This window comes from Haematobia irritans, chromosome 3 (genome assembly GCF_050003625.1).
Source record: "Haematobia irritans isolate KBUSLIRL chromosome 3, ASM5000362v1, whole genome shotgun sequence".
NCBI classification, from domain to species: domain Eukaryota; kingdom Metazoa; phylum Arthropoda; class Insecta; order Diptera; family Muscidae; genus Haematobia; species Haematobia irritans.
The window spans coordinates 163,352,118-163,378,055 of NC_134399.1; the positions used below are offsets into that span (position 1 = coordinate 163,352,118).

Consider the following 25,938-nt stretch of genomic DNA (forward strand, 5'->3'; position numbering starts at 1 on the left):
ATTGTGCATTGGCTATACACGGCAGTGGTTAAACCTATAATGCTATATGGTGTTGTAGTCTGGTGGCCGGCACTTCAGCAACCGACAGGTTTAGATAAAGTTCAGCGTATGGCGTGCTTGTGTATCTCAGGCGCATTCAGTAAGACAGGAACAGATTCCCTTAATGTCATGCTGCATCTATTGCCTTTAGACATTTTGGCCAAACAGTCAGCTGCAACAACGGCTGTGCGGTTGCGCGAGCTATCGCTGTGTTTGGAAAAAATATACGGTCACAGTTTGGTCCTCAAAATAATGCCAAATGTGCCTAACGTAGTGGATTACACTCTGGCGAAACCACTTTTCGACAAAAAGTTTGAAACTTTAATTCCCAACAGTGAGACGTGGTGTACACAGACCTCGGGGAATAAAAGATATATAGATTTCTACTCTGATGGCTCCAAATTGGATGGACAAGTGGGTTTCGGAGTATATTCTAAAGATCTGGAACTGCGAATAGCGAAAAGATTGCCTAATCACTGTAGTGTTTTTCAGGTTGAAATATTAGCAATAAGAGAGGTGGTGAAGTGGCTGAGAAGTAATGTTCCAATAAATATTGACATTAATATATACTCAGACAGTCAACCTGCAATAAAATCCTTGAACTCTGTGTTCCTTAACTCGAAAACGACCATCGACTGCCGCAAATCTTTCAACGTTATGGCTGAGCAGTATAATATTCACCTAATATGGGTGCCTGGCCATAGGAACATACCGGGAAACTGAGAAGCAGATGAGTTAGCAAGGCTAGGAACTACCTTACATTCCAGGGGAACTAGAATCTGTTGGTATGCCTCTGGCAACCTGCAAGGTCTTACTGCGTGACAAGGCTGTTATGATGGCCAATATTCGATGGGAGAATTGCAAGGGTTGTAACGACACCAAGTAAATATGGCCCCATTTAAACTTAAACCGCACACTAGATATGTTAGTGTTCTCAAGACGTCAGATATCGCTCCTGATATCTGCTATAACAGGTCGCTGCCTGATAGGCGAATTTGCAAAAACTATTGGTGCGAAGTATAATGACTACTGTGTGAGTTGTAATGATGAGGAGTAAATGGAATCAATTAAACACCTCTTGTGTGAGTGTCCTGCATTTTGTGTAAGGCGTAAGCGAATTGTCGGGGCATATATCTTTAGACTGCTGGCGGACCTGGAAAACGTTAACTTAAGTAGTCTGTTAAAGTTTTTGGAACAATCTGGTTGGTTCAACAAAAGAAAATAATAGAGAAGGTTCAGTGGTTAAAACTAGAAGTGTCCATATGTAATAGGTACTTTTAGTTAAATGTGGTATCACAATGGACTGAATAGACTAAGTGAACCTGAAATTTAATCGGGAAATCTTTAACAAATTTTAAAAGACTATGATAGCAAATGAAGAAAAAACGAACAAATTAAAAATTGTTTCTTAGAATAGTGTAAGCGAAACTCTAACTACTGAAGAAACTATTTACGTGGTATTAAAAATTACGCATTCTAAATTTACACATATAAAATAGGACATCAAATGTACACAATATTAAGGACAAATTTCTTTAAAATAATGATATTTTTATTAAAAGAAAGTTTTCATTGAAACTTCCTACAGTTAAAGTTGTACGCCTTTGAAATAAGGAAAATTTTCCTTTAGGTAACGAAAAACTTTTTTTGATTTAAAGAAATCAACCTTCAAATACCTGAAATATTTTGTATATTTGGTTTAAAGTTTTTTTGCATGAAGAACATATTTTTAACTGTGAAGTATTTGATAAAATTTGTGTTTTTAAAGGAAGTCCAAAAACGTTGGAACCAACTTTGTACAAATGACGATATCACAAAAATAAGTAAATATTTTTTAAAACATGCAAGAATATGTATTATACTTGTATAGTTAATTTTTCGCTTGTTAAAGAAAATTTCGTAGTTTGCAGAAAAAATTGGAATTAAAAGAAGTTCAAGATGGACACCTTTGTGGTAAAATTTACAAATTATGAAAAACTTTTAAATTCAAGGAATTTTTCTCAAAACATAATAATATCATAAATTAAAATAGAGTCAAATTAGCTTTAGTGTCCTGGAGGGTCTCAAACCTCAATGGACGTAAATTAAGTGATTGAATAGCAGACGAAACTCTAGTGATTGAACTCTAGATTGAAACCTTAGTAACTGAACTGCATACTGAAATTTCAGTTATACAATGTGTGCAACCTAAATTTTAGGACACGTAATTTACACAACATTAAGAACAAATTTCTTTAAAATAAAGATTTTTTAATAAAGTAAAGTTCATAATCATTGATTTAAAAATTTTCTTCTTTAAATTTAGTGCATGAATCTTTGAAATTTGTATCCATTCGTTAAAATGGTATGTCTTTAAAGTGAGCCGAATTTTTCTTAAATCACATAAAAACATTTTCAATTTAAAGAAATAATCTTTAAATTAACATTGAGACATTGATTCTTTGGATTAAACATAAAAAACGTCAAATATAGGCTAATACTTATTTTGAGGATTTTGCATCTTTAGTTTAAAGTTTTTTTTTTTTTTTTTTTAAATTATTAAAGTATTTTTAACTTTGTAGTTTCTTTTATAATCGCAAAAAAGAATGAAAATTCGAAACACGAAATTTCAATCTTAATTTAATAGAGCCTAGAGTTTTAAATAAATACACATTTACGTTATTCCAAAGAAGGGTCGTAATCAATACCAAAATGCTTAAGGGAAGGTAAAAATATTTGTATCCAAATAAAACTTGTTTTGAGTTTACGATTTGGATTAAATATATATGATTAATGTATGTGTAGTTTTATTCAATATCCAAATTTTCTTATGGATAAATCTACACTACAAAAAATATTGTCCTGGAGCCAAAAATTTTTTGACATTAAAATACGAATATGAAGTCGTTTTGTCCATAAAATTATGCACGACTTAAAATTTTGTTGTTATTTTGCATTCTTATTACAAAACAAAAAAAGTGTTAAAAAATAGGACATATATTTCAAAACATTATTTTAAAGACGATTTTTTACTTAAAAAAGAGCATAATTTCTACATGAAGTCGAGTTTTAATTAAAAAATCTAAGGTTTCGTTAACACAGATAAGGGAAAAAAGAGATAAAATCCAAATTTGTGTTCTAGTATCAAATATAGCAAACTAAAATTTAAAAGTGGCTCTTAATAAACAACATTCATTCATTAGTATAAAGACAAAATCGTGTGAATTTTTACACTGAAAAAATCTAACGATATTTCCCAAACCAACATAAATAAATGGCTAACAACTCAAAAAAAAAAAAGTAAATACGGCGGTAAGTTCGGCCAGGCCGAATCTTATGTACCCTCCACCATGGATTGCGTAGAAACTTCTACGAAAGACTGTCAACCACAATCGAATTACTTGGGTTGTGGTATCTTAAAACTTCTTAACATCGTTTTCTAAATTGGACCAATTTTTGTGTGATTGGGGATCTATTTATCTGAGGGCTATATATAACTATAGACCGATATGGACCTAGTTAGGCATGGTTTTTAACGGACATATATTAGCGCAATGTACCAAGTTTCAACTGACTTGGATGAAATTTGCTCCTCCAAGAGGCTCCAAAACCAAATCTCGGGATCGGTTTATATGGGCGCTATATATTATTATGGGCTGATATGGATCACTTTTGGCATGGTTGTTAAATATACTACCACCACGTACCAAATTTACACCAGATCGGATGAATTTTGCTTCTTCAGAAGGCACCGGATGTCAAATCTGGGAATCGATTTATATGGGGGCTATATATAATTATGGACTGATATGAACCAATTCCTGCATAGTTATTGGATACCATATACTAAAATCACGTACCAAATTTCACCGAATCGGATGAATTTTGCTCTTCCAAGGGGCTCCGGAGGTCAAGTCTGGGGATCGGTTTATATGGGGGCTATATATAATTATGGACCGAGTTCGACCAATTTTTGCATGGGTGTTTGAGGCCGATGTGGACCACTTTATGCATGGTCATTAGAGACTATATACTAACACCATGTACCAAATTTCAAACGGATCGGATGAAATTTGCTGCTCTTAGACGCTCCGCAAGCCAAATCGGGGGATCGGTATATATGGGGGCTATATATAATTATTGACCGATGTGGATCAATTTTTTCGTAGTTGTTAGAGACCATATACTTACACCATGTACCAAATTTCAGTCGGATCGGATGAAATTTGCTTCTCTTAGAGCCTTCACCAGCCAATAGAATTATGGACCGATTTGGACCAATTTGGTTGTGAGAGACCTAACACCATGTACCAAATTTCAACCGGATCGGAGGAATTTTGCTCCTCCAAGAGGCTCCGCAAGCCAAATCTGAGCGTCGGTTTATATGGGGGCTATACGTAAAAGTGGTTTGATATGGCCCATATGCAATACCTCCGACCTACATCAATAACAACTACGTGTGTTAAGTTTCAAGTCGATGGCTTGTTTCGTTTGGAAGTTAGCGTGATTTCAACAGACGGACGGACGGACATGCTTAGATCGACTCAGAATTTCACCACGACCCAGATTATATATACTTAATGGGGTCTTAGAGCAATATTTCGATGTATTACAAACGGAATGACATAGTTAATATACCCCCCATCCTATGGTGGAGGTATAAAAAAATGGATTCCCATGACAATGAACCAAAATAAATTGCATTTTAATTTCATGTCCATGCCCACGATTATTTTAACAGCCATTATATAACACGACATGCTTGTCACAATAATGTTTTCTATTTAAAATAAACGCAACCGAAATTAGCCCAAATTAAAGATATACAATTGGTGAGCATAGTGCATTCAAACCAAAATCAAATCATTGTCATGGTCGTGTACACACCAAACATGGCAAAGAAAAATTGAGTTGATATTTCGAAATTATTTAATTTATATTTTTCAATTGCGATGTAATGTAGCCAATCTTCTCCATTGCTTTGAATAAATTTGAATAATTATCAAAAAATACCAGTATAACCATATTTATTTTAAATACAAAAAAAAAAAAAAATATTTGAATTTTTAAACCTTAACAGAAATATTCATAAAAACTTAATATACAGTTTCACCGAAAGTAACATGCATAAGCTATAAATAGTTTATAAATCAGTACATAAGTCTTTGCTACACTGGAAAAATATTGTCAAGAGACTAAAGATTTCATATTGTAGAAAACAGAATGCAAATTTTACTTATTATAGAAGATACATTCCTCTGATACCAAGTGAAGTGATTCGGCTTAAAAATTGGTATCTTTATATGAAAGGACATTTTGTTTAAGTAAAGCCAACTTGGCTTTAATTACCCAGCCAAAAAAAGCGTCCCCTAAAAAGTAGTGAAAATGTTCTTTTTGGATCCGGAAGTGGTGAAAAATTGACGCAGAAGCGATGAATTTAACATGGGCTTGTCATAGGATGGATGTCCAACATTTCAAAAGCCGTTGCACTGAATTTGCATCACTTTTTAACGAAAAAACGAATCACTTTTTGACGAATAAATAATTCAAAATTTTTTTTTATGATTTTTAATGCAGACAAGCGTTATGTCTGGAACGTTTGACATCAAATATTTTCAAAAAATCGCAATTTTTCTAGAAATGATTTAGCATTTTTTTTCGGCAAAATTTAAATAATTTGCACAATTATATTACATGTTAGCCTGATACCGAAACAGGCAATTGACGTCCAAATGCATTATATCTAATTATACAATTATTATTCGAGCTTTATGGACAGATATAGATTAAGGAACATGGTTAATAGAGCCATTGAAAAGAAAACGCCAGATACAAATCTATACACGCCTGGACTGTACATGTTTCGGTTCGGGCGAATGAACCTTTCCACAGCCTTTAGTATAGATCTGGCTGGGAGAGATAACTCAATTTTTGGCCCTTTATGCTAACTCCTTATGGAGAAAACATTTGGGAAATTTCATCTTACAAATTGAATCATCTTTTCTCCCACTGTACATCATCTTTTCATATAACTTACAAGTCCCTTAATCTTATTTTTATTTCGTTTTGTTACATAGTAATGCAACAACACGAAATTTATTTTTAGAATGCTAATTTGTTAGAATTCACCTAAGTGGTGAACAGTCGAACAATTGCACAATTTTATTAATTCTTAATATGTTTTTAACCTATTTGAAACAATAAAATTTTAAATTTCCCTTAAAAATATGAAAAAACGAGTTATAAAAAAATTGACTCAAATGAACTTCCGGTGTAGTTAAAATAAAGAAAATCTTTGTGTGTAAAAATAGAAGATATGAGAGGACTTGAAACGTAGCCTAATTTCTACTTGAAGTAGTGTCTGAATTTGGAAATTAAAATTTGTTTCCCAAAAATTAAGTACGCAAATCTCCAGTTTATAAGTGAGTTGTATCTTAAAGGTATCCTTTGTAGGGACTTTACTTTACTGTACAGTATTTTCACTTTGTTCATTTAGTTTTAAATAACTTGGTTAACATTTCTTGTTTTGTCATAGAATTCAAATATTTAATTATACCCTGCTCCACACTGTGGAACAGGGTATTATAAGTTAGTGCATATGTTTGCAACACCCAGAAGGAGACGAGATAGACACATGGTGTCTTTGGCAAAAATGCTCAGGGTGGGTTCCTGAGTCGATATAGCGATGTCCGTCTGTCCGTCTGTCCGTCTGTCCGTGAACACATTTTTGTAATCAAAGTCTAGGTCGCAGTTTTAGTCCAATCGACTTCAAATTTGGTACAAGTATGTGTTTTGGCTCAGAATAGATCCCTATTGATTTTGGAAGAAATCGGTTCAGATTTAGATATAGCTCCCATATATATATTTCGCCCGATATGCACTTATATGGCCCCAGAAGCCAGAGTTTTACCCTAATTTGCTTAAAATTTTGCACAAGAAGAACAATTAGTACTATAGTCAAGTGTGCCAAATTTTATTGAAATCGGTTCAGATTTAGATATAGCTCCCATATATATCTTTCGCCCGATATGCACTAATATGGACCCAGCAGCCAGAGTTTTATACCGATTTGCTTGAAATTTTGTATTAGCATAACACTTAGTCGTATAGTCAAGTGTGCAAAATTTGATTGAAATCGGTTCAGATTTAGATATAGCTCCCATATATATCTTTCGCCCGATATGGACTTATATGGCCCCAGAAGCCAGATTTTTGGCCGAATTTGGTTGAAATTTTGCACTAGGAGTACAATTAGTAGTATAGTCAAGTGTGCAAAATTTGATTGAAATCGGTTTAGATTTAGATATAGCTCCCATATATATCTTTCGCCCGATATGGACTAATATGGTCCTAAAAGCTAGAGTTTTGACCCAATTTGGTTGAAATTTTGCACAGGGAGTAGATTTAGTATTCTAGCTATGCGTGCCAAATTTGATTGAAATCGGTTCAGATTTATATATAGCTCCCATATATAGCTTTCGCCCGATTTACACTCATATGACCACAGAGGCCAATTTTTAACTCCGATTTAGTTGAAATTTTGCACAGGGAGTAGATTTAGCATTGTATCTATGTGTGCCAAATTTGGTTCAAATCGATTCAGATTTAGATATAGCTTCCATATATATCTTTCGCCCGATATGCACTAATATGGACCCAGCAGCCAGAGTTTTATACCGATTTGCTTGAAATTTTGTATTAGCATAACACTTAGTCGTAAAGTCAAGTGTGCAAAATTTGATTGAAATCGGTTCAGATTTAGATATAGCTTCCATATATATTTTTCGCCCGATATGGACTTATATGGCCCCAGAAGCCCGAGTTTTGGCCGAATTTGGTTGAAATTTTGCGCTAGGTGTACAATTAGTAGTATAGTCAAGTGTGCAAAATTTGATTGAAATCGGTTCAGGTTTAGATATAGCTTCCATATATATTTTTCGCCCGATATGGACTTATATGGCCCCAGAAGCCCGAGTTTTGGCCCAATTTGGTTGAAATTTTGTACAGGGAGTAGATTTAGCATTCTAGCTATGCGTGCCAAATTTTATTGAAATCGGTTCAGATTTATATATAGCTCCCATATATAGCTTTTGCCCGATTTACACTCATATGACCACAGAGGCCAATTTTTTGTTCCGATTTAGTTCAAATTTTTCACATGGAGTAGAATTAGCATTGTAGCTATGCCTGCCAAATTTGGTTGAAATCGGTTAAGATTTAGATATAGCTCCCGCCCGACTTTAGACTTTCCTTACTTGTTTTTTACTAAAATTGTGTTCCACCCTAGTGCATTAGCCAACTTAAATTTTGAGTCTATAGATTTTGTAAAAGTCTATCAAATTCTGTCCAAATCAAGTGATATTTAAATGTATGTATTTGGGACGAACCTTTATATAGCACCCAACACATTTGACGGATGTGATATGGTATCGAAAATTTAGATCTACAAAGTGGTGCAGGGTATAATATAGTCGGTCCCGCCCGACTTTAGACTTTCCTTACTTGTTTTATATAGAGCTTCCATAAAAAAAACCAAAATCTTTAAAACCGGACATGCTTTTTCTTAGGATGCGCAATTTCCAACAAATATTATATATTATCATTAAAAAAATGAAATTTTAATTAAAATAAAGTTTATAATCTTTGCTTCAAATTTTTTTCATTAAATTTAGGACACAAATTTTGTAAATTTGGGTTAAATTCGCATGTCTTTGTACTAAAGTAAATTTTCCTTAAATAACAAAAAAAAAAACATTTTTGTCTTTGAACTACAGTAAATTTTCCTTAAATTAAAGAAACGCATTTTTGACTTAAAGAAATCGTCCTTAAATTAACTGAAATATTGAATTTTTAGATTTAAGATAAAAACGCTTCAAATATAGGCTAAGATTTATTGTGAGGATCATCGGTTTAAAATGTTTTTGGAAATAAGAAAATATTTTTTTATTTTTAAGTATCTGTTATAATTTCTATATTTAAACTGGTATTTGTACGTGAATGGCTTTATTAATATACCACAAAAAGAGAATGAAATTTAGATAAATTTTATTTATCATAGATTTAAAGCCAGACAGGTCGCAAAAAAGTCTTTGTTTTAAAGAAGCCGCATCTTTGACTCGAAATCAATACCAAAATCCTGGAAATCTGGGGGTCGATCTTTTCAAAATAAAGAGATTTTTTAGAGTACCAGGAGATCAAATTTCATCTGCTCCTCCGTTTGAAATTTGATGTGCGATGTTAGTATATGCCGTCTAACAACCATACAAACATTAGTTCATATCGGTCTATAATTATATATAACCCTCATATAAACCGATCCCCATATTGTGGATGACAGTCTTTGGTATAACTTTCTACGCAAAACATTGTGGATGCGCACATAAGATTCGGCCTGGCCAAACTTTCGGATGTATATACTTGTTTTTAATTGCTTCAATCAAATGAACTTTCAAGGACAAGGTTAGGTGGCAGCCCGATGTATCAGGCTCACTTAGACTCTTAAGTCCATTGTCATACCACATTGGTTAACTTCTCTCTTATCACTGAGTGCTGCCCGATTCCTTGTTAAGCTCAATGACAAGGGACATCCTTTTTATGGCCGAGTCCGAAGGGCGTCCCACATTGCAGTGAAACCACTTAGAGAAGCTTTGAAACACACAGAAATGCCAAGAGCATTACTGAGGTGGGATAATCCACCGCTGAAAAACTTTTTGGTATTCGGTCGAAGTAGGAATAGAAAGCAACCCAAACAAACAATTTGGAAGTTATACTCAAGGCACAACTTTAAAGGAACTTCCAAAAATGCCATCTTTATTGTAACTGCACTGGAAGTTCATTTGAGTCAATTTTTTTATACCCTCCACCATAGGATGGGGGTATATTAACTTGGTCATTCTGTTCGTAACACATCGAAATATTGCTCTATGACCCCATCAAGTATATATATTCTGGGTCGTGGTGAAATTCTGAGTCGATCTGAGCATGTCCGTCTGTTGAAATCACGCTAACTTCCGAACGAAAAAAGCTATCGACTTGAAACTTGGCACAAGTAGTTGTTATTGATGTAGGTCGGAAGGTATTGCAAATGGGCCATATCGGTCCACTTTTACGTATAGCCCCCATATAAACGGACCCCCAAATTTGGTGTTAGTATATGGTCTCTAACAACCATGCAAAAATTGGTCCACATCGGTCCATAATTATATATAGCCCCCATATAAACCGATCCCCCAATTTGGCTTGCGGAGCGTGTAAGAGAAGCAAATTTCATCCGATCCGGCTGAAATTTGGTACATGGTGTTGGTATATGTTCTCTAATGATCATGCAAAAATTGGTCCATATCGGTCCATAAGTATATATAGCCCCCATATAAATCGATTCCCAGATTTGTCCTCCGGAGCCTCTTGGAGGAGCAAAATTCATCCGATCCGGTAGAAATTTGGAACATGGTGTTAGAATGTGGTCTCTAACAAATACGCAAGAATTGGTCCATATCGGACCATAATTATATATAGCCCCATATAAGACGTACCCCAGATTTGATCTCCGGAGCCTCTTGGAGGAGCAAAATTCATCCGATCCGGTTGAAATTTTCAACGTGGTGTTAGTATAAGGCCGCTAATATCCATGCCAAAATTGGTCCATATCGGTTCATATTCATGGTTGCCACTCGAGCCAAAAATAATCTACCAAAATTTTATTTTTATGGAAAACATTGTCAAAATGTTATTTCTATAGAAAATTTTGTCAAAATTTTTTTCTATAGAAAATGTTGTCAACATTTTATTTCTATAGAAAATTTTGTAAACATTTTATTTCTATAGAAAATTTTGTCAAAATTTTATTTCTATAGCAAAATTTGTCAAAATTTTATTTCTATAGAAACTTTAAACTTAATTATATTAAATACGTATATACATCGGTTTTTTTAAGTTTAATATATACTACGTATAGACTACCTTGTAATTTAGAAGACGGTGTTAGGAAGTTTCAAGATACCTTGCCATCGGCAAGTGTTACCGCAACCCGAGTAATTCGATTGTGGATGACAGTTTTCAGTAGAAGTTTCTACGCAATCCATGGTGGAGGGTACATAAGCTTCGGCCTGGCCGAACTTACGGCCGTATATACTTGTTATAACTCGCTTTATCATATTTTTAATGGGAAGTTTATATTTTTTCATTTCAAATAGGTTAAAAACAGATTAAGAATTAATAAAATTGTACAAAGTATTTAAATTTTGCCGAAAAAAATGCAAAATTCTTTCTAGAAAAATTGCGAGTTTTTGAAAATATTTGATGACACACGTTCCACACGCTCACAAAAAATCGCTTCTGTAACATATACTCCCAAACATATTTTGCTTCAAGCATATATATTTTTGGGTATTGCCCAAACATTTATATGTTTGATCTCTTCCAATATATAATATGTTTGAAAGCATATTGGTCTAAACAATATATGTTTGGTTAGTCTAAGTTCCAAACATTTTGTATTTTTGCATCCAAATTCAATAATGTTGTCTTCCAAAAAACAATATGTTATTATGTGAACATATAATATGTTTGGAAGCATTTTGCACCCAAAAATATTATATGCTTAAAAAAATTCTCCCAAACAATATTGTGCTCAAAATTTTATTTATTTATTTATATATTTACAATCATAATGAATTATGAAAATAAACAGGTAATATAGGTGCTAACAACATAGGTTTTCGACCTGAATGCTCAAAATTTTGTTTCTGCCCAATTGTATATTCCCCCACATCTTTCTCACTTCCACGAGATTTTTTAGTTCTTAGCACCTTTTTCTGTAATACAAACATTGTAGAAGAAATTATTCAATTGTATGATTTTTTTTATTTTAATTTTACCTTTTGCCGGACGGGGATTCGAACAGCGGACCACACAGTTTGTAAGGATCAAAGAAGTAGCTGATCAATTGCCCAAGGAAAAATAAAATGTTAATTTTGTAATAACAAGCAACAACCACCAACTTAATTCAATATCGCTCCCTGTTAAATAGCGCTCCAAGCTACTAAACACATATATGTTTATAGGCTATTTCTAAATTAATATATGTTTGCATCCAAGCATATTATATTTACAAACATTTTATGTCCCAAACATAATATGTTCTAACATTATATGCGTGCACTCAAAAATATTGTGTTTAAAAATTTGTGTTCCAAACATATAATGTTTATAGCCAAACATATCAAAAACAGTCTTTTTCATCCGTGCAGACAAGCGTTAGAATGCATTAAAAATCATACAAAATTTTAAAAATTGTTTATTTGTCAAAATATCACAAAATTTCTTAACCCTTTCGACCCTGACCCGTCTAGCCAAAATTTCGGGTCGCCACGCCCATTCGTTTAGGCGGTAGAGAATGTTGCCTGTGGGCAACTTTGGGCAATTGTATGACCCCATCAAGTATATATATTCTGGGTCGTGGTGAAATTCTGAGTCGATCTGAGCATGTCCGTCTGTTGAAATCACGCTAACTTCCGAACGAAAAAAGCTATCGACTTGAAACTTGGCACAAGTAGTTGTTATTGATGTAGGTCGGAAGGTATTGCAAATGGGCCATATCGGTCCACTTTTACGTATAGCCCCCATATAAACGGACCCCCAAATTTGGTGTTAGTATATGGTCTCTAACAACCATGCAAAAATTGGTCCACATCGGTCCATAATTATATATAGCCCCCATATAAACCGATCCCCCAATTTGGCTTGCGGAGCGTGTAAGAGAAGCAAATTTCATCCGATCCGGCTGAAATTTGGTACATGGTGTTGGTATATGTTCTCTAATGATCATGCAAAAATTGGTCCATATCGGTCCATAAGTATATATAGCCCCCATATAAATCGATTCCCAGATTTGTCCTCCGGAGCCTCTTGGAGGAGCAAAATTCATCCGATCCGGTAGAAATTTGGAACATGGTGTTAGAATGTGGTCTCTAACAAATACGCAAGAATTGGTCCATATCGGTCCATAATTATATATAGCCCCATATAAGACGTACCCCAGATTTGATCTCCGGAGCCTCTTGGAGGAGCAAAATTCATCCGATCCGGTTGAAATTTTCAACGTGGTGTTAGTATAAGGCCGCTAATATCCATGCCAAAATTGGTCCATATCGGTTCATATTCATGGTTGCCACTCGAGCCAAAAATAATCTACCAAAATTTTATTTTTATGGAAAACATTGTCAAAATGTTATTTCTATAGAAAATTTTGTCAAAATTTTTTTCTATAGAAAATGTTGTCAACATTTTATTTCTATAGAAAATTTTGTAAACATTTTATTTCTATAGAAAATTTTGTCAAAATTTTATTTCTATAGCAAAATTTGTCAAAATTTTATTTCTATAGAAACTTTAAACTTAATTATATTAAATACGTATATACATCGGTTTTTTTAAGTTTAATATATACTACGTATAGACTACCTTGTAATTTAGAAGACGGTGTTAGGAAGTTTCAAGATACCTTGCCATCGGCAAGTGTTACCGCAACCCGAGTAATTCGATTGTGGATGACAGTTTTCAGTAGAAGTTTCTACGCAATCCATGGTGGAGGGTACATAAGCTTCGGCCTGGCCGAACTTACGGCCGTATATACTTGTTATAACTCGCTTTTTCATATTTTTAATGGGAAGTTTATATTTTTTCATTTCAAATAGGTTAAAAACAGATTAAGAATTAATAAAATTGTACAAAGTATTTAAATTTTGCCGAAAAAAATGCAAAATTCTTTCTAGAAAAATTGCGAGTTTTTGAAAATATTTGATGACACACGTTCCACACGCTCACAAAAAATCGCTTCTGTAACATATACTCCCAAACATATTTTGCTTCAAGCATATATATTTTTGGGTATTGCCCAAACATTTATATGTTTGATCTCTTCCAATATATAATATGTTTGAAAGCATATTGGTCTAAACAATATATGTTTGGTTAGTCTAAGTTCCAAACATTTTGTATTTTTGCATCCAAATTCAATAATGTTGTCTTCCAAAAAACAATATGTTATTATGTGAACATATAATATGTTTGGAAGCATTTTGCACCCAAAAATATTATATGCTTAAAAAAATTCTCCCAAACAATATTGTGCTCAAAATTTTATTTATTTATTTATATATTTACAATCATAATGAATTATGAAAATAAACAGGTAATATAGGTGCTAACAACATAGGTTTTCGACCTGAATGCTCAAAATTTTGTTTCTGCCCAATTGTATATTCCCCCACATCTTTCTCACTTCCACGAGATTTTTTAGTTCTTAGCACCTTTTTCTGTAATACAAACATTGTAGAAGAAATTATTCAATTGTATGATTTTTTTTATTTTAATTTTACCTTTTGCCGGACGGGGATTCGAACAGCGGACCACACAGTTTGTAAGGATCAAAGAAGTAGCTGATCAATTGCCCAAGGAAAAATAAAATGTTAATTTTGTAATAACAAGCAACAACCACCAACTTAATTCAATATCGCTCCCTGTTAAATAGCGCTCCAAGCTACTAAACACATATATGTTTATAGGCTATTTCTAAATTAATATATGTTTGCATCCAAGCATATTATATTTACAAACATTTTATGTCCCAAACATAATATGTTCTAACATTATATGCGTGCACTCAAAAATATTGTGTTTAAAAATTTGTGTTCCAAACATATAATGTTTATAGCCAAACATATCAAAAACAGTCTTTTTCATCCGTGCAGACAAGCGTTAGAATGCATTAAAAATCATACAAAATTTTAAAAATTGTTTATTTGTCAAAATATCACAAAATTTCTTAACCCTTTCGACCCTGACCCGTCTAGCCAAAATTTCGGGTCGCCACGCCCATTCGTTTAGGCGGTAGAGAATGTTGCCTGTGGGCAACTTTGGGCAATTGTGACTACAAAATAGTTTGTTTTGCATTGATAGACGTATTACGTTTTATTGGATTTTTGTTAAGTTTTTTGTTATTTTACAGTAAATATATACTTAGATGCGCGCGTGAGTGGAATTTCAATCACGCTCAAACACATTCACGAAGAAATATTTGTACTCACGCACGCCATGTGGGTAGGAATTCACGGTCACGAAATTAATTCACGAAATGAAAAGTCATACTCGCGCACGATCACACATGAACAACGTTTATGTCTCACGCTTTCGCACGATTCACGACAATTTTCGTAATTCACGACAAATCTCGTGAGTCACGAATATTTTCGCAACACGACAATTTTCGTGGCTCAATAAAATTCTGGTAATTAACGAAATTTCTCGTGATTCACGCTATTGAGTTGGATCGTGAGGGTGGGTTGGATCGTGAAAGTAAATTTTTATCGGGAGCGTGTTTTCGGAGAAAGTTTACTGACTCACAATCACGAACACAATTTGATTTTAACTAACGCTCACGCGCCACACATTTTTCTTTAATCCCGTTCACGCATATTCACGAGATTTCGTTTAAATTTCATTCACGGCTTCGCGTGACTCACGAAAATGTTTTGTTTTTTTTTGTTTGTTTTTAACCCATGTCAATTTAACTGGCGGTGTAAAAAACCAAAGTATTATAAAGCGTCAATATTCGTGCTAATCCACTAGTATGTTGCCAAGAAGTGGCTTCCTCCCTTTTTACGATTCCTTCCAAATTCCCCACTGCACTGCAGATATGTTTTCCACATCATCGCCGCATTTCTCGTCACTGGGACATCCCAATTGAAGTTCAAAATTTTTTCAAAATCATTGTTTTTCAAACCTTTTTTCTCCAGGCCTTATGTTCAAAAATATGTAATTTTACTACCACAATTGCCTAATGTTGCCCACAGGCAACTTTTCAATTTTAAAAATTTCTCATCTGTTGTTTTTTCGCAATTCTAAGATTTGACTTCCAGAAATATTTTATTTGACATGTACTACAATAGATTTAATAAAAACTTTAAACATTTTAGTTGTAATTTTTGAAAAAAGTCACATGTATAAAAACCTCTTTTTTAATTCGCAAATATTTTTTTCTTGAGGTACGTGCGTATTAATGAATTTTTTTTTGCTAATTGACAACCAAATTAGCTGATTTTTCATTCAACTTGAAGGAAACACTTGTAGCTTTCGATATCGTTACAGTTTTATGAACAAAAACAAAAACAACGCTGACAGTGAGTCTCAAAACACAAAAAGTTGCCCACAGGCAACTTTAGGGTCGAAAGGGTTAATTAACTTCCAAAACACTGAATCCGCCTCACACCTTAAGAAGTGATAGAAATTCAGTGCAGCGGCTGTTGAAATGGTGGACATCCGTCCTATGACATGTGAAATTCATCGCTTCTGCGTCAATTTGGCACCACTTCGACGACGAAGTGTTGACGCTTTTTTTTTGCTGGGAATGCAAGGATACGAAAACGAAATACTTCCGCCCCAGGACAAGCCCATTTAAAATTCATTGCAGATGATCCGAACTTGCATTACACCAGATCATAATTTGGGATCCAAACCACCTATTGACTTACTGGTTATTGGTTTACTGGTTATTTGCATTCCTTTTAACATTCCAAATAATACATTTATTATTTTGAAATGTTGTTTAACCTTTTTAGGCCCACTGTGCGATGATTCCTATACATATATGGAACTGCATCATTTCTGAAGAGCAGTAGCAAATGAAAACTAAGTGTCAATAAACGTCCACTAGAAATGCTTAAACAATGCGAATACCTACTTCACATCACCACTTTAAAAATCTGAGATAACAGGAGGATTTTAGTCTTTTTTGAATTTATTTCTTCGCATTCTAATTAAATTTGCACATAAATGTAAAATATTTTTTTTAGTTTTAGTTATTTTTGTATAAGTTTTTTTTTTTGAGGAAGCAGAAACCTCAAGTTCGTGAAACTCATTCATTGAACCAAATGTGAAGATTTCTCTATTAACCTTGACCGTGAGTAATTCACAGTATAGTAAAAACAATTGCCTATGAACCGTAAAGAAGGGAGAGTCACAAAATATTTTTCAAACACTGGGGTTGGGCAAAAAGTTTTATCGTTGACATTTAAAAGAAAATAAAATCTTAATTGAGACTTGAAGATATAAACTGAGGAACAGAAATCTCACACGATAGTATTGAATGAATGAATCCAAGATATGAACGAGTATATTTCTTTTATTACCAAAATGATACAAAACAGTTGTGATAAATTTACAATGATTGGCAAAATCAGATGTGTGTTGCGATTTTTTGGAGAAATTTAGCTCAACGATTTATTCACATTCAGTTATGATTTGTGGTAATTGAAAATTTTCAGAATACGGTAGCAGAGTTGGTTCCAGTCTACTACATGATACATTATACCGTAGTGACATCAGGGATGGAAAATAAAATTTTTAAGAAAGTACAAAAAAGGTATTTTTTGAGCGGAAAGGTACTTTTTACTAAATTTCAACAAAAATTTCACTGGAAGATTATTGTCAAGAGACTGAATTTTAAATAAAATAAAATTTTGACAAAATTTTCTATATAAATAAAAATTTTCAAAAATTTTCTATAGAAACAAAAATTTGCAAACATTTTCTATAGAAACAAAATTTTGCAAAAAAAAAATCTACAGAAAAAAAATTTGCAAAATTTTTTCTATAGAAATAAAATTTTGCAAAAAATTCCTATAGAAATAAAATGTTTACAAAATTTTCAATTGAAATAAAATTTTGACAAAATTTTCTATAAAAATAAAATTTTGCAAAAATTCTATATAGAAATAAAATTTTGACAACATTTTCTATAATATAGAATCGCATTATTTTTTCGACTAAAACATTCTTGAAGTTCAATAAAATCCTGTTTTTATACCCTGCGCCACACTGTGGAACAGGGTATTATAAGTTAGTGCATATGTTTGTAACACCCAGAAGGAGACGAGATAGACACATGGTGTCTTTGGCAATAATGCTCAGGGTGGGTCCCTGAGTCGATATAACCATGTCCGTCTGTCCGTCTGTCTGTGAACACATTTTTGTGATCAAAGTCTAGGTCGCAATTTAAGTCCAATCGCCTTCAAATTTGGTACATGTTCCTAATTTGGGTCAGAATAGAACCCTATTGATTTTGGAAGAAATCGGTTCAGATTTAGATATAGCTCCCATATATATCTTTCGCCCGATATGCACTAATATGGACCCAGCAGCCAAAGTTTTATACCGATTTGCTTGAAATTTTGTACAAACATAATACTTAGTCGTATAGTCAAGTTCGCAAAATTTGATTGAAATCGGTTGAGATTTAGATATACCTCCCATATATATCTTTCGCCCGATATGGACTTATATGGCCCCAGAAGCCAGATTTTTGGCCGAATTTGGTTGAAATTTTGCACTAGGAGTACAATTAGTAGTATAGTCAAGTGTGCAAAATTTGATTGAAATCGGTTCAGATTTAGATATAGCTCCCATATATATCTTTCGCCCGATATGGACTAATATGGTCCTAAAAGCCAGAGTTTTGGCCCAATTTGGTTGAAATTTTGCACAGGGAGTAGATTTAGCATTGTAGCTATGCGTGCCAAATTTGGTTGAAATCGATTCAGATTTAAATATAGCTCCCATATATATCTTTCGCCCGATATGCACTTATATGGACCCAGAAGCCAGAGTTTTATCTCGATTATCTTGAAATTTTGTACAAGTAGTACAATTGGTAGTATAGTCATGTGTGCCAAATTTGATTGAAATCGGTTCAGATTTAGATATAGCTTCCATATATATTTTTCGCCCGATATTGACTTATATGGCCCTAGAAGCCAGAGTTATATCCCGATTAGCTTGAAATTTTGCACAAGGAGTACAATTAGTAATATAGTCATATGTGCCAAATTTGATTGAAATCGGTTCAGATTTAGATATAGCTTCCATATATATTTTTCTCCCGATATGGAGTTATATGGCCCCAGAAGCCAGAGTTTTGGCCCAATTTGGTTGAAATTTTGCACTAGGAGTACAATTAGTAATATAGTCATGTATGCCAAATTTGATTGAAATCGGTTCAGATTTAGATATAGCTCCCATATATATGTTTTTCTGATTTCGACAAAAATGGTCAAAATACCAACATTTTCCTTGTTAAATCGCCACTGCTTAATCGAAAAGTTGTAAAAATGACTCTAATTTTCTTAAACTTCTTATACATATATATCGAGCGATAAATCATAAATAAACTTTTGCGAAGTTTCCTTAAAATTGCTTCAGATTTAAATGTTTCCCATATTTTTTTACTAAAATTGTGTTTCACCCTAGTGCATTAGCCAACTTAAATTTTGAGTCTATAGATTTTGTAAAAGTCTATCAAATTCTGTCCAAATCGAGTGATATTTAAATGTATGTATTTGGGACAAACCTTTATATATAGCACCCAACACATTTGACGGATGTGATATGGTATCGAAAATTTAGATCTACAAAGTGGTGCAGGGTATAATATAGTCGACCCCGCCCGACTTTAGACTTTCCTTACTTGTTGACTATGTCTTTTACAAAATCGAGATTTTCTTCCCACATGAACATGTCTGTTTTGCCATATTTGTAAAAGACTATTAGCAAATAAGGTTGATAAAGACTTTCTCAAAATATTAAAATATTTTGTCAAAGCTATTGTACCATAAATCTGATATCGACTCAAAAATGTCTACACAAAAGGTACTAAATCCTTCGCGGGGGTACTACGGTACTGACCGGGGTGAAAAAGTGTTGAAAAAAGTACTATAGTACTGCATTTTCCATCCCTGAGTGACATTCGGATGAATTTAATTGGTTAATTTATATAGGATTTTAATGAACATCGGGGATACAGGATGCTGACACTATGTTTTAAAAAGCTAACATACAGTGAGTCACAGTGAAAATGACCCACCAGAGTAAATGTAAATATTTTGATAGTTTATCTCATATTTGGTCAATCAGAGATCCAAATTAAAGGTGTGCGTGTGACTGAAATTTCACTCACTCACATTCACGAAGGAAAATGTATATCCACGCACGCTCACGCACGATACGTGTGGTAGCCAATCCCACTCACGCACATTTACGAAACGAAAACCAGTACTGACGCACGCTCACGCACGAACTACTTTCAAATTTTATTCACGAATCGATTTTATTTCTCACACACGACAAATTTATTTTAGTCCCATTCACGCACATTCGCGAGAGTTGCTTTGGATTTTGTTCACGACTCACGTGATTCACGCGTGTCACGAAAATTTCGTGTCACGCGCACACCTCTATTCCAAATGTTAGTTTTCTCTTAAGTAAATTTAATTAACAACAATATTTTGTGAATATAAATTTCAGGTTTCAGCTATAAATTATTTCTCCGATATTTAAGAGAAATGTTAGAAATATCATGCCACAGTGTAAATGTCCTTTCAATAGAAATGACAAAAATATAATGCTTTCCTTCCAGTACGCAAAAAAGTGCTCGATTAAAATTTCCTTAAGAATAAAATACGAAAATCGAAAAACGGGATCTCACACTTTGTTTGAGATGCGAAATTTAATAATAAAACATTTTACAAATGGCGTAAGTCAACGGCGAATACCGATGAAAATCGGATCATTGATAAGCCGAGATCCAGTTCAAAAAACTGTTTTCGAACAGAGATAGATAATAAATAAATATCGATCTAACCCCAAACTAAGTACTCCAAATATTCGAGATTTGGTGACCAAACATCTACAAATAAATTGCCATGCATAAACCATCAGAAGAGTTCTTCACAGATCAGGATTACACACGCAAAAAAATAATTCTTTCCTCCCAAACGAAATTTTAGACAAACAAAGTTCGTTTCTCATTTGCTTTTCGCTGTAAGGAAGTGTATTTGGAAGAAATGTATATACTTTTTGTGATAAACGTTTATTGTTTTCCAGGATGTAAAAGCTATTTCATAAAGACTAACTCACAAAAAAAAAACATTGTTTTCTTGCTAATTGCATTTTCCCTCACATCTTTCTCACATCCACGAGGTTTTTTAGTTCTTTTCCCGTAATACCAACAAGGTAGAAGAAATTATACAATTTTATACATTTTTAAAATTTTTTTTTACCTTTCGCCTGGACGGAGAATCGAACTGCGGACCATGCACTTTGTAAGCCAACATACTAACCACTGAGCTATGTACCTGTTATGGTCATCAGTAGATAATTACCCATATAAGTTATATTTATATAGCATAGCTTGCGGCGCCCACGAACCGAATAAACAAAGTTTATTTAACTGAAACAAACATTTAGTTTGGCACCGTGGAGCAGTGGTTGCTATGTCCGACTTGCATGCCAAGGGTCGTGGGTTCGATCCCTGCTTCGACCAAAGTTTTTTTTTTTTGCATATATTCCAGATATGTTCGGAAGATTCAGAAAAAATGTTCAACATTACATTGCACTATGGGCGGAAATTGAAAATTTGCGGCAAAAATTATTTACAATCAATCTAGTATCGCCAAACATGGTATATCGATATATCTTATCAAAATCAAATGTTACCAACAAAAAGGGAGTCAATCCCCCTTATTCCAGGTGCGTTACTATAGAGGGGTCGAAATTGTAATTCCACTTGGAATACTATAGAATATACTCTTAGATAGAGTTTAATTTATACTTGCTTATTTTCCTTATTAAGAAAGCGCTTTATCCCAGAACTTGATGTAAATAGTATAAACCAATTATCATTTTATTAAATTAATTTTATTAATTAAAATTAAACAAATATCAAATCAAAATCACATTCTTCGGTATCTAACTCTAATTCCGTCCCTCTGTGTTTGTTGTTCGCAGGATTCCGATGGCAATTATTAACCGATTTTGATAAAATTTGGTACAACATGTTTTCTTGGTCAAAGGACAAACACGGTTGAATTTGGAAAAAAATGGATCAAAGTTACATATAGCCCCCATATATATGTATCGCCCGATTTCGACAAATTAGACCATACTGCGCTTATTTAATACCCGATTGTCTTCAAATTTAACACAAAGTAATTTTTTATAGTATCCTTAAAGTGTGCAAAATTTAATCAAATTCGGTTCAGATTTAGATATAGCTACCATATATATTTATCGCCCGATTTTCCCAAATTTGACTATAAAACCCTTACATTTATTTTAGTATGGGCAAGTTTGGGCAGACAAACTTTACATCACGTAAAAGTATACTGCCTCACGAACAATATTAAGCAAAAATTTTCATTAACAATCGTTAACATTTCTAGATCTATTCCTCCCAAATATACGTATGTGTTACAATTTTCACATATAAACCGCACTTTTGAATCCATAAATTCAAGTTCAAAAACAAAAATATTTTGTAAAGTCTTTACAACATTTTGAACTACTTTATTCACTTTTATTGCGAAAAAAATTAAGCACGAAATTTGTCAATTTTTGTTCGCTTTGATTAAACGCAACTGGCATACATTTTGTTAAACATTGGCAACCTTTTTCTCCTGAACAGGGTTGCCAAGTTTTAAATTAACTTTCGATTTTTACTATCCAAGATGTTCTATAGTAATTTCAATTGGAATATCCAATAATTTTTCATTTTGAAAATTTGACTTTTTGCCGCTGTTTTGCGATTTCCGCCCATAGTGCAATTGAATAATTTCTTCAACATTATTTGTATTACAGAAAAAGGTGCCGAGAACTAAAAATTTAGTGGAAGTGAAAATTATGTGAGGGAATGAGCACAATCTTCTTGGGGAAAAAATTCTTCCAAGCATATAATATTTTTGAGCTCAAAATGCTTCCAAACATATAATATGTTCACATCAAACACCAAAAAGCTTGTCAACGGTGAATTATTCTCTCTCAGTAATGGTTGCAGCGATTGTGGGTAGAATGAACTATCACGTGTGGAATTGGAACTAAATTGTCTTCTTTCTCATAACCACAGTGAATTTATTTATACGGCCATTGAAATTATACCCTCGTTTAGTTCATTGCTGGGTTATTTGAATTTCCATAGACTTTAGTATAGATCTGGCGGAGGAGATTGTTCATCATAGCTATTATTACACCCTCCAACATAGGTTGGAGGGTATAAAAATTAGTCCATAATTATATATAGCCCCCATATAAACCGATCCACAGATTTGACCTCCTGAGTCTCTATGAGGAACAAATTTAATCCGATCCGGTTGAAATGTGGTAGATTGCGGTAGTATATGGCTGCCAACAATCATGCCAAAATTGGTCCATATCGGTCTATAGTTTTATATAGCCCCCAGATAAACTGATCCCCAATCACACAAAAATTGGTCCACATCGGTTCATAACTATATATAGAGCTTATATAAAGCGACCCCCATAATTCACTTCTGGCTCTCTAATTGCCGCGCAAAAGTTTATATCGGTTCCTAATATATAGACTCCCCTATATACCGGGCAAGAACGTATTTAATCTGCCTATGGACTAACTTACAATTTAGAAGACGATGTAAGAAGGTTTAAGATACCTTGCCATCGGCAAGTATTACCACAACCCAAGTAATTCGATTGTGAATGATAGTCTTTAGTACACGCTCACAAAAAATCGCTTCTGTAACATATACTCCCAAACATATTTTGCTTCAAGCATATACATTTTTGGGTATTGCCCAAACATTTATATGTTTGATCTCTACCAATATATAATATGTTTGAAAGCATATTGGTCTAAACAATATATGTTTGGGTAGTCTAAGTTCCAAACATTTTGTATTTTTGCATCCAAATTCAATAATGTTGTCTTCTAAAAAACAATATGTTATTATGTGAACATATAATATGTTTGGAAGCATTTTGCACCCAAAAATATTATATGCTTAAAAAAATTCTCCCAAACAATATTGTGCCCAAAATTTTATTTATTTATTTATATATTTACAATCATAATGAATTATGAAAATAAACAGGTAATATAGGTGCTAACAACATAGGTTTTCAACCTGAATGCTCAAAATTTTTTTCGGCCCAATTGTATATTCCCCCACATCTTTCTCACTTCCACGAGATTTTTTAGTTCTTAGCACCTTTTTCTGTAATACAAACATTGTAGAAGAAATTATTCAATTTTATGATTTTTTTTATTTTAATTTTACCTTTTGCCGGACGGGGATTCGAACAGCGGACCACACAGTTTGTAAGGATCAAAGAAGTAGCTGATCAATTGCCCAAGGAAAAATAAAATGTTAATTTTGTAATAACAAGCAACAACCACCAACTTAATTCAATATCGCTCCCTGTTAAATAGCGCTCCAAGCTACTAAACACATATATGTTTATAGGCTATTTCTAAATTAATATATGTTTGCATCCAAGCATAATATATTTACAAACATTTTATGTCCCAAACATAATATGTTCTAACATATTAACATATATGTCCAAACATGTTATGCTAGTTTATGAACATTATATGCTTGCACTCAAAAATATTGTGTTTAAAAATTTGTGTTCCAAACATATAATGTTTATAGCCAAACATATGGAAAACAGTCTTTTTCATCCGTGTAGAAATTTATACGCAATCCATGGTGGAGGGTCCATAAGATTCGGCCTGGCCGAACTTACGGCCGTATAAAGGGTGATACGATCAAAATTTGGTCAAGGGAAAACGCGTGTAAATCGGTGAAATCGTTTATTTAAAAAATCAAATTAAATTTCTTTTTCAAGTTCAATTAGTATAAAACTCAGGAAAAATATTCAGTTAGGCTTTCGCTTTTCCAAATCCGAATTGCCGGGCCTTACGCTTGACACCTGCCATCAGATTTTGTACAGCCACCTTGTCCACCTTCTTCGCCGCAGAAAGCCAGTTTGCCTTGAACTGCTGCTCGTCCTTAGCAGTTTTTTTTTGGTCTTCTTTAGGTTCCGCTTGACAATAGCCCAGTATTTCTCAATTGGGCGGAGCTCTGGCGTGTTGGGAGGGTTCTTGTCCTTGGGAACCACCTGCACGTTGTTGGCGGCGTACCACTCCATGGCCTTTTTACCGTAATGGCAAGATGCCAAATCCGACCAAAACAGTACTTTCACGTAAATTTCTTGGTTGACAAATGGTTGAAAATGCTGCTTTTCAAGCCACAGGTACAGATGACTTGCCAAACCATATATTTCTGTGCGAACTTTGACAGTTTTATGTGCTTGAAAATATCTGCTACCTTTCCCCTTCCTTTTGCCGTATAAAACTCCTGTCCCGGAAGCTGCTTGTAGTCGGCTTTGACGTAGGTTTCATCGTCCATTACCTCGCAGTCAAACTTCGTCAGCATCGTCGTGTACAGTCTCCGGGATCGCGCTTTGGCCGTCGTATTTTGTTTATCATCGCGATTTGGAGTCACTACCTTCTTGCAAGTCGATAGTCCGGCTCGTTTTTTGGCTCGATGCACGGTTGTAGACGATACACCCAGCTTATTTGCGGCATCTCGGAGAGAGAGGTTAGGGTTTCGCTTGAAACTACCGGCAACTCTCTTTGTCGTCTCAGCGGCTTCCGGTTTTCGATTTCCCCCCGATCCAGACTTCCTGGCTGTCGACAAACGTTCCCCAAACACTTTAATAACATTTGTAACGGTTGATTTGGCAACTTTTAGCGATTTTGCCAGCTTTGCGTGCGAGTAGCTCGGATTTTCGCGATACGCGAGCAAAATTTTGATACGCTGCTCTTCTTGCATGGACGGCATTTTGACAACTGAAGAGTGAATTCAAAACCAAAATAGGAGCAACATTCTACACACACACACCTTCAAAATTACGGGTGTTCAGTTTTTTTTTAAATGCAAAATTGAAAGAAATGCGTCAAGTTTATATTGACCAAATTTTGACCGTATCACCCTTTATACTTGTTTTTCTTTTCGAATGTAATCATGACACTCATCACGATTACAGCATGTG

The 25,938-nt window shown here is 33.9% G+C and overlaps 1 protein-coding gene across 4 annotated transcripts in view; it reads left to right on the forward strand.

Annotated features, from left to right (window-relative positions):
* LOC142228526 (phospholipid-transporting ATPase IF) overlaps positions 1–25,938 on the forward strand; it is a 118,992-nt gene that overhangs the window by 78,458 nt on the left and 14,596 nt on the right. The window lies entirely within an intron of this gene.